This window comes from Antechinus flavipes, chromosome 3 (genome assembly GCF_016432865.1).
Source record: "Antechinus flavipes isolate AdamAnt ecotype Samford, QLD, Australia chromosome 3, AdamAnt_v2, whole genome shotgun sequence".
NCBI lineage: Eukaryota > Metazoa > Chordata > Mammalia > Dasyuromorphia > Dasyuridae > Antechinus > Antechinus flavipes.
In genome coordinates this window covers 349426670-349438352 of record NC_067400.1, presented here as the reverse complement: position 1 = coordinate 349438352, position 11683 = coordinate 349426670, and the positions used below count along the sequence as shown (strand labels likewise).

At 39.1% G+C, this 11683-nt stretch overlaps 1 long non-coding RNA gene across 1 annotated transcript; it reads right to left on the bottom strand.

The window, feature by feature from the left end:
* Window positions 1-1256: 1256 nt before the first annotated feature.
* On the bottom strand, window positions 1257-11205 carry LOC127557956 (uncharacterized). Its single transcript, XR_007952678.1, has 2 exons — window positions 10786-11205; window positions 1257-1503 (listed from the first exon to the last, which is right to left on the bottom strand). It is a non-coding gene; the product is annotated as an uncharacterized LOC127557956 (long non-coding RNA).
* Between the last annotated feature and the right edge of the window lie 478 nt (window positions 11206-11683).

Sequence of the window (11683 nt, the reverse complement as noted above, 5' to 3'; positions counted from 1 at the left end):
ATTTTTGTATACTACAGAGCCAGGGTAAAGGTGACAAAGTCATCCAACTGTCCCACAAAATGTTTCCTGTCTCCCAGAAGAGTATAATAGGAACTGTGGATTGCTACTTCATGATTTAAATCTGCCAGTATGTACTTTTGACACTTTTGTGTTTAAGCATTTCTTTTGTGTGCAGGAAATAAATAGCTGTCCTATACTTGATCTACCTTGTATAATTAGTATTTTTAAAAACTGACCTTTAGTCCCTTTTGAAGAAACCCTAGACTTGAACTAAGCCTAAATTTTAAGTGATTTTTTTCCTGGGGCTCCACTTTGGGGAATATAAAGAATCATCAACAATGAGAAAGAACCTAACCCTTCTCTTCAGAAGCAAGTCAGCTCAATTTATTAAGTGCATACTATGTGTCAGACACTGTGCTAATTGCTAGTAAAAAAAAAAAAAAAAAAAAAAAAAAAGAGAAACAGACCCTGCCCTCAAAGAAAACATTCTAATGGAGAAAGAAAAGATATAAAAGTGGAAGGGGGAAGGCATGCACTTTGGAGGTACAGTTATTGTTGTTGAAGAGGATTATGACATTAGGGAGATGATGCCATCCCATGCAAGTGAATTGGATTTAAGTGAGGAAGGACTATGCAAGTTCACCTGCCTCAACTTCCCCTTCAGAGCAATCTGCGTCCAGTGGCCAGATATAGATCAGGGTGCCCACAGATGGCCCTGGATGAAATGGGAGATCATGGTTTTTTAAAGCTAAGGTCTTCAACAGATCTCAGTTTGACTGAGGCTGCACCCATTCAGTGATTAAGGCTATTAGTGAAGTCCAGAGAATGAAGAATGGACTGGTTTGGAATCTTTCTCAAAATAGTTTCCAGGAATTCACCAACAGGAAAAGAAGGCTACAGAAGTGGAGAAGCCAGGTAGCTCTGCCCACAACTGAAATCAGTCTGCATGGATTCAGATGTGAGATCTCTTCCTGGGAGAAGGTACTTAGTCCCCTGGGTCAGAAGTTCTATAATAATATATTAATTCATTATCCCTTTAAGACATCTCTAACCAAGCTGAAATGTGTTACTTCCCTAAGAGTAAAGTTTTAGGGCATATAGACAGCTGTTATTAGAAGCATTTCCAAGTCTTACCACTATTGGCTGAGAGTACTGGGATAAGTTTATGCTTTTGCCCAGTGTCAGTTCACTCATCTTTTCTGAAGAAGGAATGCCTTTTCTCCCCCATATGTTGACATACTAGTCAGATCTTGTGGTTAGCCTGAAGCATATTTTAACTGTAATGTTTGTTTTGAATTTGATATTGTTTAGAAGGGGGTGGCCGTGGGGGTGGGAGAATTGCATTAGTGACAACAGCACTAGTGAAGCAGGGAGCCAGGTGTGAGAATCCTGGGCTTTCTTTAGGACTGTTCATTATGCTTCATTCACTCCAGTGGGTCTCAGCTGCAAATACTTCTCAGTTTGGTTTTCAGGTTTTCTCCCCAAACAGTTCTTCCTGGGAACCTAAAGACACATTCTAGAAAAAAAATTAAATCTCTTCTCATAAATAGTTACTATATAAAATTAACTATAAAATCTTTCAGCTGGATGGGGCTGAAATTAAAAATTAATAAACATTAGAACTATATTGACTCTCTATTCTGAGAAGACCCTCCCCAAATTTGGGCCTGAGTCTTTATTTGGAGTGTGAAAGTTGTGAGGAAAAATGGAAGTACTGCTAATTCCATACCCCACTTCTGTATTTCTATCCTAACAATTCAGAGGACCTCATTCTATTCTCAAACATAGTGTGACATAACAGAAAGAGTATTGGACTTTGTCTGACGAGCCAGGTTCAAGTGTTGCTTCTAATACCCATTATATGTGTGACTATGGTCAAATCACTTTACATAATTGATTCTCAATTTCCTCATCCACAAAATTGGGATAAATAACATTTGTACTCTCTACAGAAGCTGCTTTATAAATCTCAATATGCTTTTAGATGAATTTGAGTTACTGATACTAGTATGAAAATGACCGTAAGTCCTATTCTCAGGGTCAACCAGGATAATGAAGAATGGTCCTTTTCTACATCTCTTTGCAAGTTTCTTTGTATTTTAATTTCATGCTAATCTTCGAGGATGTGGGATGCTGGAAGGAAGCAAGGCACTTGACTGTCCACTGACATAAAAATCCTTCTCTCTAGGAGGGCCTTGAGATCAGTAGGAAATAGAAATGTGGAAGGATATTGAGGAATGTGGGTGGATCCAAACCAAATTCAACTGGTCTGAGACAATTTGGACCTGATTCCTTTGGAAATTATTTTAAAGAGTCTTCTAGATTCTCTGAGTCAGTGGGTAAAAGAGAAAGGCAGAGGGAAAAAAAAAGGTGCATTTATACTTATGAATATTATATTTATTAAAATACACCTAATAACTTTATACCCTCTCCAAGTACTAAATGATCCTTTAGAGGATCCTTTAGAGGGTAATTTAGCAGGGCAGAAGTGATTTCTTATTTTTCTCTGTTTACTGGATTTTGGACAAAATATTAACTAGTTTAAAAGTCTTAACAACTTGGCATTCTAGATTTTCTATACTCTGGCTCCAACCTGTCTTTCCACTATTTTTTTTTGCCACTCTTCTACTATAACCAATATTGGTTCACTTATTTGTCCTCAAAACAATATCCTACCTCTCTGTCTTTATCTGTGACTATGTTCCCTACTTGCAATACAGCCCTCTTCATCCTCCCCTGCACTCAAATTTCCTTTCTATCTGAATTTCCTTTACTTATGAAGGTACTGCTTGTTTTCTACCTCCTTAGGAGGTGACAGTCTTCCCATATTCTAGCATGATCAGATCATAGCTCAAGAATTGTGTTCAGTTTTGGAGATCACATTTTGGGAAGACCATGAGTGAACTGAAGAATATCCAGAAGAGCCTAGCCAGGTTGGTGATGGGTGTTTTAACCTTTCTAGGGATGTTTAATTTAGAGAAGTTTGATGGGGCATATATAGTGGTCTTAAGATATTTGAAAGGCAGTTATATGGAAAAGGAATTATTAAGCTTGATTCCATGGGGAAGAACTAGGAAGAAAAGAATGTGTTATGGAATGAATTTGTGCTTGATATAAGGAAAATATTTCTAACAATTAAAAGTGGAATGGACTCCCTTAGAAGGGAATAGTTTCTTGTATCTCTAGAAAGTTTCAAGCAAAATCTAGTTGACCTTGTGTTTAAGATATTTTAGAAGGAATTCCTTTTCACCTTATTTAGGTGACCAGATGTTCTTACCAACTCTGAGATTCGGTAACTCCTCCATTAAACCATCCTTAACCATTCTAGCTAACACTGATCTTCCCCCCTTGCCTGTCATCCTATTATTGTCTATACTGCTCATTTGACTTTGTGATTATTCATTCAACAGGTATTTACTGAGTGTATAAAATTCTGTACTAGGTGTTTTTTTTTTTTTTTTGTTTTGTTTTTTTAATAAAGGCTTGCAGGATACAAGAGAAAGAAAAGATTTTTGCATAGTCAGTTCACATCCTTCATTTATAGATGGTGTCAGGTTGCCAGAAATAGCACTGATTGTGGGGTCCTGGTTCCTGGCAAGACAAGATAGAAGACTCATCTTTAGGAACTGGGGGAGTCAGAAGGTAGAGTCCAAATTTCTGGTGGAGTGGAGACAAGGGTGATTGGCCATGTAAGGAGACTGTGGGAAAGTGGACTAGAAATTCTAGAACTTCAGTGGAAGAAGGAACCTCAGAGGCCATCTTGTCCAATCAGTATTTGTGCAAGATTCCCCTCTATGATTGATCTTATTATTCAGCTCTTGGATCAATCAAAGTCATCCAACTCTTATTTGAAGCTCATCAGTGAAAAGAAACTTATTATGTACTTAGTCCATTCTAGCTAGGGTGAGACAGACCTAATTGTTGGGAAATTTTTCCTAATGTGATACCTAAGTTTGCATCTTTGAAATTTTCACCATTTATTCATATTTTTTCCTTCTGAGGCCAAAAATAACAAGCCTAATTCTACTTTCATATATAGCCTTTCAGTTCCTAGACTAAACACCTCCAGTTCCTTCAGCTGATTCTCTTGGGATATCATTTCAAGGATCTTCACCATTCTGATTACATTCCTTTGGACATTTTTAAACAAATCTGTATCTTTCCTAAAATGTGCTTTCTAAAACCTGACTGAAACAGTTAAGATGTGCTTTGACAATGACAGAATGTAGCAGGACTGTATCACCATCCTAGGCTGAAATACTGTGACTTTCTTGTATACACATTGGTTATTTTGGTTGCTCCATCACATTGTTGATTCCTATTGAGCATGCAGTCCAATAAAATCCCTTGATCTTTTTAGTTACACCTTTCCCATCTTGTATTTGTGAAACTGATTTTGTGAACCCAAATGTATTTATCCCTTTCAAATATATAATGAGATTGAAAAGGGATGGTTGAGGCTAAGTTGTAAATAGCTTTAAACAGCAAACTGAGAAATTTATATTTATTCTAAAGGCATCTGGGAACAATGAAATTTGTTGAGCAGAAGAGTGACATGGTCAGATCTGTGTCTTAGGAAAATTACTTTGACATTTGGAGGATGACTAAAGACGAAGCTTCCAGGATGGACCAAGCTTCCTGGTTTTTTCCAATTACTATTCTGATACTTCAATGTAGTGTGGAATGACCTGGATTTTCATAGGCTGTGCCAGAGGGCTCAAGGGCCTATGAAGCAAGCTTTCAATATACCTAATCAGTCAACAAGTGTTTATTAAGCACTTACTGTTTGCTAAATATGCGCTAGGTATTAGGGATTTAAAGAAAGGTAAAAAATAGTCCTTGCCTTCAAAAAACAGACATTTTAATGGGGAAGATGTGGGAAAAAAATGCATATGGAAGATATGTACAGTATGAATAGAAGGTAGTTTTGGAAGGAAGAGGAGGTGGTTTAGGGAATCAGGAAAAATTTCTTATTAAAGGTGAGAATTGAGCTAGTTTTTGAAAGAACCAGGAGGTAGAGAGAGGGCCTCATGGAGGGGAGCTTTGTTTGGGTGGGGCAGGACTGAACAGGCACCAAAAAATATGGAGTCTGGAAAATGAGAATTGTGTATAAGAGATAACAAGGCCAGTCCCACTGGCTCATGGAGTAGGTGGAGGGGAGAGAAGTAAGGTGTAAGAAGACTAGAAAGGAAGGATTGGAATGCAAAAGGCTTTAAATTCTCATTAGAGGAATTTATATTTGATCTGGAGGTAATGGGGAGTCACTGACATTTATTGAGTAAAATGTGTGTGAGAGAGAGAGAGAGACAGACACACACACACACACACACACACACACACACAGACACAGAGACAGAGAGAAAGAGAAGAGGGAGAAGGAAAGTAAGAGGAGAGAGAAAAGGGAGAGGGAGAGAAAGAAGGAGAGGGAGAAGGAAAAGAAGAAGGAGGGGGAAAGGAAGAAGGCGGGAAGGAGAGAGACATAATAACTAGCACTTACATAATTTTAAATTTTGCAAAGTATATTACAAATATTTCATTTTATCCTCATATCAACACTAGGAAACAGGTGTTATTACTATCTCTATTTTACAGATGAGGAAGTTGAGGCTGAGAAGAATTAAGTGACTTGCTTAGAGTTACATAGTCAGCAAGTATTTGGTTCTAGAGTTGAACTCAAGTCTTTTTGGTTCTAGGTCTAGTGCTCTATTCATATGGCCTTCCTGTATTGTCAGACCTGAATATTAGAAAAATAATTTCAGCAGCTGAATGAAGAATGGACTGGAGTAGAAAGAGGCTCGAGACAGGAGAGCCATCATTAAGCTTTTGCAGTCATTCACGGTGGTAGTAGCTGTCATAAACAGACTCAATGTTAAGATCATGTCCATAGTTTGAGGACTCCTTACCAAGCTATAGGGTTTTTTTTTTTTGTTTGTTTGTTTGTTTGTTTTGTTTTGTTTTTGCCATAAGTACTCATGAAAACTATGTACACCAGAGATTCCTAATTTTTTTTTGTTGTTGTTGTTATCAGAGATTCTTTTTGTACTCTGGCAGTGTCTTTAAACCCTTTGTCAGAATAATGTTTTTTAAAATATAAAAGACATATTGTGCTTAACCTATATAGGATTCGTTGCTGTCTTGGGGTGGGGGGAGGAGGAGAGGAAGAACAATTTGGAACACAAGGTTTTTCAGGGATGAAGGCTGAAAACTATCTTTGATGGTATTTGGAAAAATAAAATACTATTAAAAAAGAAACTAGAGAGATGAAAAAAAAGATATGTTATTGTTGTTTGTAGGATTACAAAGAAGGCTTTGTTATCATCATTTTCAATTGTTTCTAATTCTTCAAGATCCATTAGGGCTTTTCTTGGCAAAGATACTGGAATGGTTTGCCAATTCCTTCTCCAGATAATTTTACAAATGAGGAAACTGAGGCAATTAGGGTTAAGTGACTTGTGCAGGGTCATGCAGCTAGTAAGTGTCTGAGGCCAGATTTGAACTCAGAAAGGTGAATGTCAAGCCTGGCACTCAACCTGCTATGCTATCTAGCTGTTCTTCCAAAGGAGGTTACTATATTTTTTAAAAAAGCATGCTTTTTTCTTAAAAACAAATTCAACCACATGAGATTAGGAATTCCTTGTCTACATGTGTTTAAGTGAAAAAAGTACAGAACAACAAAGATGTGGAAGGAGGACATATCTCTTGTCTGACTTTCTGAGAGAGCTAATTACTAATATAGTACTGGGGAATGTGGTGATCTGGGTATTTTCCCCTTTCTATTTCCTCATTGTTCTCAAGTTTGGAGCTTGAGGTAATTTTTATTGCTCTGTACAAGACCTGGACATCCGGTCACTTTCCTGACTTCTGGGGCCTTCCATATATAAATAACCAGCCCTGACTAAGCTGACCTAAGTGGCTTGTCCAAGTCCAACCTTGTGGTTGAGATTGGGCTGATAGGAAGAGGGGACCGACCAGCTGAAATCCAAAAACCCTGAGCTATTATTTGCCCCAAAAGAGCTTAGCTGAGGGCATCAGAAACAGCTCAAAACAATCTAGGAGAGATATAATTATATTCTAGTTGAGGAGATGAGGCTGACACTTAATAGAACAATTAGAGAATAAATAGAAACTCAACTCTTTGGCTTTGCTTGGAAGGCCCGTAAGAATTCACCTCTCCTCATCTGCTTCCTACAACAGCTGCATTGGCACAGAGGCCTTGGGTCTTTGTATAGCTTTGTAATTTCCCATCTCTTATCTCATTTGATCCTCATAATACCCCTGGAAGATTAGGCTCAATACCTGAGCCTTCAGGTATTGTTATTTACATTTGACAGGTGAGGAAACAGAAAGCCAGAGTTTGCCCAAGGCCTTAACTTGTTGAGTGGCAGAATCTAGAACAGAACCCAGGAGATCTGGACTTACAACCCAAAGCTCCTCCTCCTTTGTCACATTGCTCCTAATCTGGAAGACCCTTATTACCATTGCTTCCTGCTTTGTGGTAGCTTCTCCTAAGGAGCAGAGGGACTAGATTCTCTGAACATTAACCATGTGATGCTCTCGAGTGCAGGGAATCATAAAACCATTCTGTGCCCTAGTCTCATCCTTGAGACCAAGTGAATAAAATTCTATTTGTCACTAAGTCTTTAGTGGATTACCTAAAGAAAATGAATAAACTCTTTGAAGATGAGATCATTGCATGAACTCCTCCTGCGTGGGCCTGATGCAGTATGGCTTTCCAAAGGCAACAATATTAATAAATAACATTTATGTAGTGACTACTATGTGCCAGGATTGGTTGTTAAGTGCTTTACAAATACTAGTTCCGCCCAATCCTGTCCAACTCTCTATGATCCCATTTGGGGTTTTCTTGGCAAAGATAACACAGTGGTTTGCCCATTCCTTCTCCACTCATTTTACAGATGAGGAAACTGAGGCAAACAGGGTTACACAGCTAGTAAGCATCTCAGGCCAGATTTGACCTCAGAAAAATGAGTTTCCCTGATTCCAAATATACTGTTTTATTGACTGTGCCATCTAGCTGCTGATATTACTTTGTTATTGTTTAACAATAGCTTGGTATAGGTATTCAAAAGGGTATCATGTAGTCTTCCCAAGGTCACACAGTTATCATTTGTATGAGTATGCATTAGAATTCAATGTTAGAATTCTAATTAGAACTCTGATCTAATCGAATGTAGTCTTCCTCACCTAGGGCAATCACCAGGCTTGCCCAATCACTGGGGCAAATCACAGACTATTCCTAACCCCCCACCCTAACCCTCCTACCCAAATACCCCTGATACCTTCACTTTCAGCAGAATGGATTGGGTACAGACTTTATTAGTGCAAATATCCCTTTTCCTCCCTTCATTCCTCTTTATCAAAACCTACATTTGGGTCCCTTGAACTCCCTATCTCCACCTGGGAGTTATCTCCCTTTTAGCTCCCTACTGGCTCTTGTTTTAAAAGAACATTATGACTAGTGCTCTGTGCTAAGACACATACCCTGCTCCATGTGCCCGAGGAGAGAAAGAAGGAGCTGATAACAGGACTTGGCTCTGCAACAAACTCAAGGCCAGGGGAGGCAGGATGATTAGGGCTCTATCGCTTGGTAGTATTTGTATTGGCTGGCATGCTACAATGAAGGCTTTGGCTGGTTCTCAGGATCTAGCAAAGGTTAAGGGGTCCTTGATGATAACCAGGCAATAATTTCTATTCTATCCAGACAGGCAAGATTGGGATGCGGCAACTTTTGGAGCCAAGCAGGCACGCTTAGCAAAGAGGTCAGATAGACTATAGATAGGATTAATGGAGGTAGGGTGGGCAGAATCAGGGGGTGTGATGCCTTCATTATAGAAGAGGCTAGTTTATGATTTTTCTTCTAGTCACATAGGTACTACTGGGCAGAATTTGTCTTCCTTTTTGTTAATTCTGTGGGGTCTTTGATTCAGCCATGGGGATAAGACTAGGGCAGGGAATAAAGGGAAAGGGGAAGATATTTTCTGGGAGTATCACACATTAAATGGCCCATCTGATTTTCTGACACATACAGGTACAACTCCTGATAGTGGAAGGGACTATAGAGGACAATACTTGGGGAGTGAGAAGAGGCAATTTAGGAGTTGAAAGTGCTGAATTTCTGGTTTTGACTAGATTGGGACCTTTCAATGCATTTTAGACTTTTGGCACTTTGATTCATCCTTAAATAGGTACCTTAACACCCTTCTTCTCTTCCAAAATTCTGATTTGAAAAGCCTGGAAGATGCTTCTTAACTATTGCTAGAGTCCAATTTATACCTCTCACACTGGATGTCCATTTCAGATTCAGGCAATGAGAGCTGATGTTTGAATGCTGGGATAATTCTTTTCGATAGGTCATGGCCCAGGATAAATCTGGTCATCAAACAGGGAGATTGAAAGATTGACTGTTATGGGGGATCTAAACATTCAAATGCATATGAAAGGAGGGGAGAGATGGGGTTGAAAGGAAGGCAAAGGAAGCAGTTTCAGAATATTACTTCTAAATTCTTATGCTAAAAGATAAGATCCAAATTAGCTTAAAAAAAAAAAAAAACCTGTCCTCTTCAACCCAATTTATGCTGTTAACTGGGACTAAATGTTTTCTTGTATCCTGGGTGTGTCATTTTTTTCTTTCATAAAGTATCTAGGGACATTGGAATCTATTGCTCAATGAACTAAACATTGCTAACTTCCTACATGTGGATAGAGAAGGTGCCTTGGGCAATAGGATAGACAATGAGATGTGTGAAAATGGCCTGTTAGGGACCCCTTTCCCAGGCTCTTTTCAATTATTTGGAAAAGGGAAACAGGGCTTGATTTTTTGCCTATAGGAAGTGGTCTTGCTCCTTGTGATTGTTAGAAGGGTAGTAAGATGACTTCTAGGCACCAAAGTCTGGGGAAGTAGTAGGTAAAGGTGGTCTTGTCCTTAAGCAAAATAGATAATTGCCTAAGTTGAGGTAGAAGAGACCCAGAAAGTTTCTATCCATCCTCAAATCTCTCACCAGTCAGTAGTCAATCAGTAAGTATTTAGTAAGCACCTACTCTGTGCTGGTCCTGTGCTAAGAGATACAAAACAAAGCAAAAGTCATTGGAGGTTTCTTCCTTTGTGTCAAAGCATTATTTGGTTAATCTGGTATATAGGTGAGATGTATATAAAATGAAGAAAGAGGAGGCAGCACTTTAATCTGTTACCATTTTTTCATGACTAATTACTTTAGTATAACAGACAACTCAGCTAAGCAAAAGGGCAAGTTTTGATTCAGAGGACATTCCTAAAGTGGGGGTTAGGAGGGACACAGGCTGGAAGGAAAGGGGAAGAGAGGAAGCTATAGGAAAGGAAGGAAGAGGATAGCCCATAAATGTTACCTGGGGTAGGGTCACTAGGATTATTGTCCCCTCCTCTAGTTTTGCCACTGATAGATTGTCTTACTTTAGGCAAGTCACTTTTTTTAAGGTCTCTGGACCTCATGTGCCTCATCTTTAAAACAAGGACATTGGACTGAATGACCTCTAAGATCAGCTCTAGCATCCCATGAGGCACCTTTAAATTTTTCAGACAGCATGTCTGGTAGTTGCTATCTTTCCTCTCTAAGTTGTAATTTTGAAATTAATTCCTTACATTATTGCTTGCTTCCTGGAGAGGCCATCTATTTTTTCAAGGTTATGGAGTGCCCATAACAGAATCTGGGGCATTGAATGAGGTGATTGGGAGAAAATCTATATAGAGAGAGGGAAAGAAGAGGGACCATTTATCTTTACTGTCCTTACCATTGTTGCTCATCATGGGCTTATTCTTTGTGCACTTAGACTACTTCTTTACTTAAGTGTCCCTTCTGCAAAAATCCTGCCAACCCCATTTCTTCTTTAGGTTCTTTTCTATTTCTACATTAAATAAACTGGTCCTGTCCCATGTCCCTACCAGAGAAGAATTACTTCTGAAGGCATTTGGACATCTCCCCATCTGTGTAAGAGAGAACCTTTATTTCTCTGGGGTGTTTAAAGAAGGAATAGCAGAAACTGGAGAATTCCAGGTACGTCCCACCCTATGATGAGAGCACAAAAGATGCTACCACTCTCTGAAAATTCCATTGGCTTGGTGGCTTGGCCTCTTGGGAATTTTCCATGTCTTCTAGATGGAGGGGGTCCAACTTTGATTGTCGCTGCAATGTTTGGGTTTAGGTAGCCTCCCTTTAGAAGCAGGTAAATGATTGTGATGGAATCCTCCACCCAGTACCCTTCCCTTATAATTGATGGAACACCCTCCTATGTGGTTATGAGGTTTCCTGGGTCTCCCAGGAGAGAACAAAGCCTAGAATTCAGCAGTCATGGGGACCTAATAATTCCAACTCAATCCCTGTTTGGTCCAACTGAAAAGAGTGATATTAGAACCTTCTGGTGTCTTTCCAAAGAAAACACACACACACACACACACACACACACACACACACACACACACACACACACACACGACAGTCAAAGTAACCCTCCCTTTTCAACTTTGGTCTCATCTTGGAAATTGCCAAGAATCCATAAAGTGGTCATTAGCTCCCCATTCCTCCAATTATCAATCTGCTTGGCTTCCTTCAAATCACAACCAAAATAACATTTTCTATAGGAAGCCTTCTTTTGTTGTTCAGTCTTTTAGTCATAATCCAATGGACTGTGT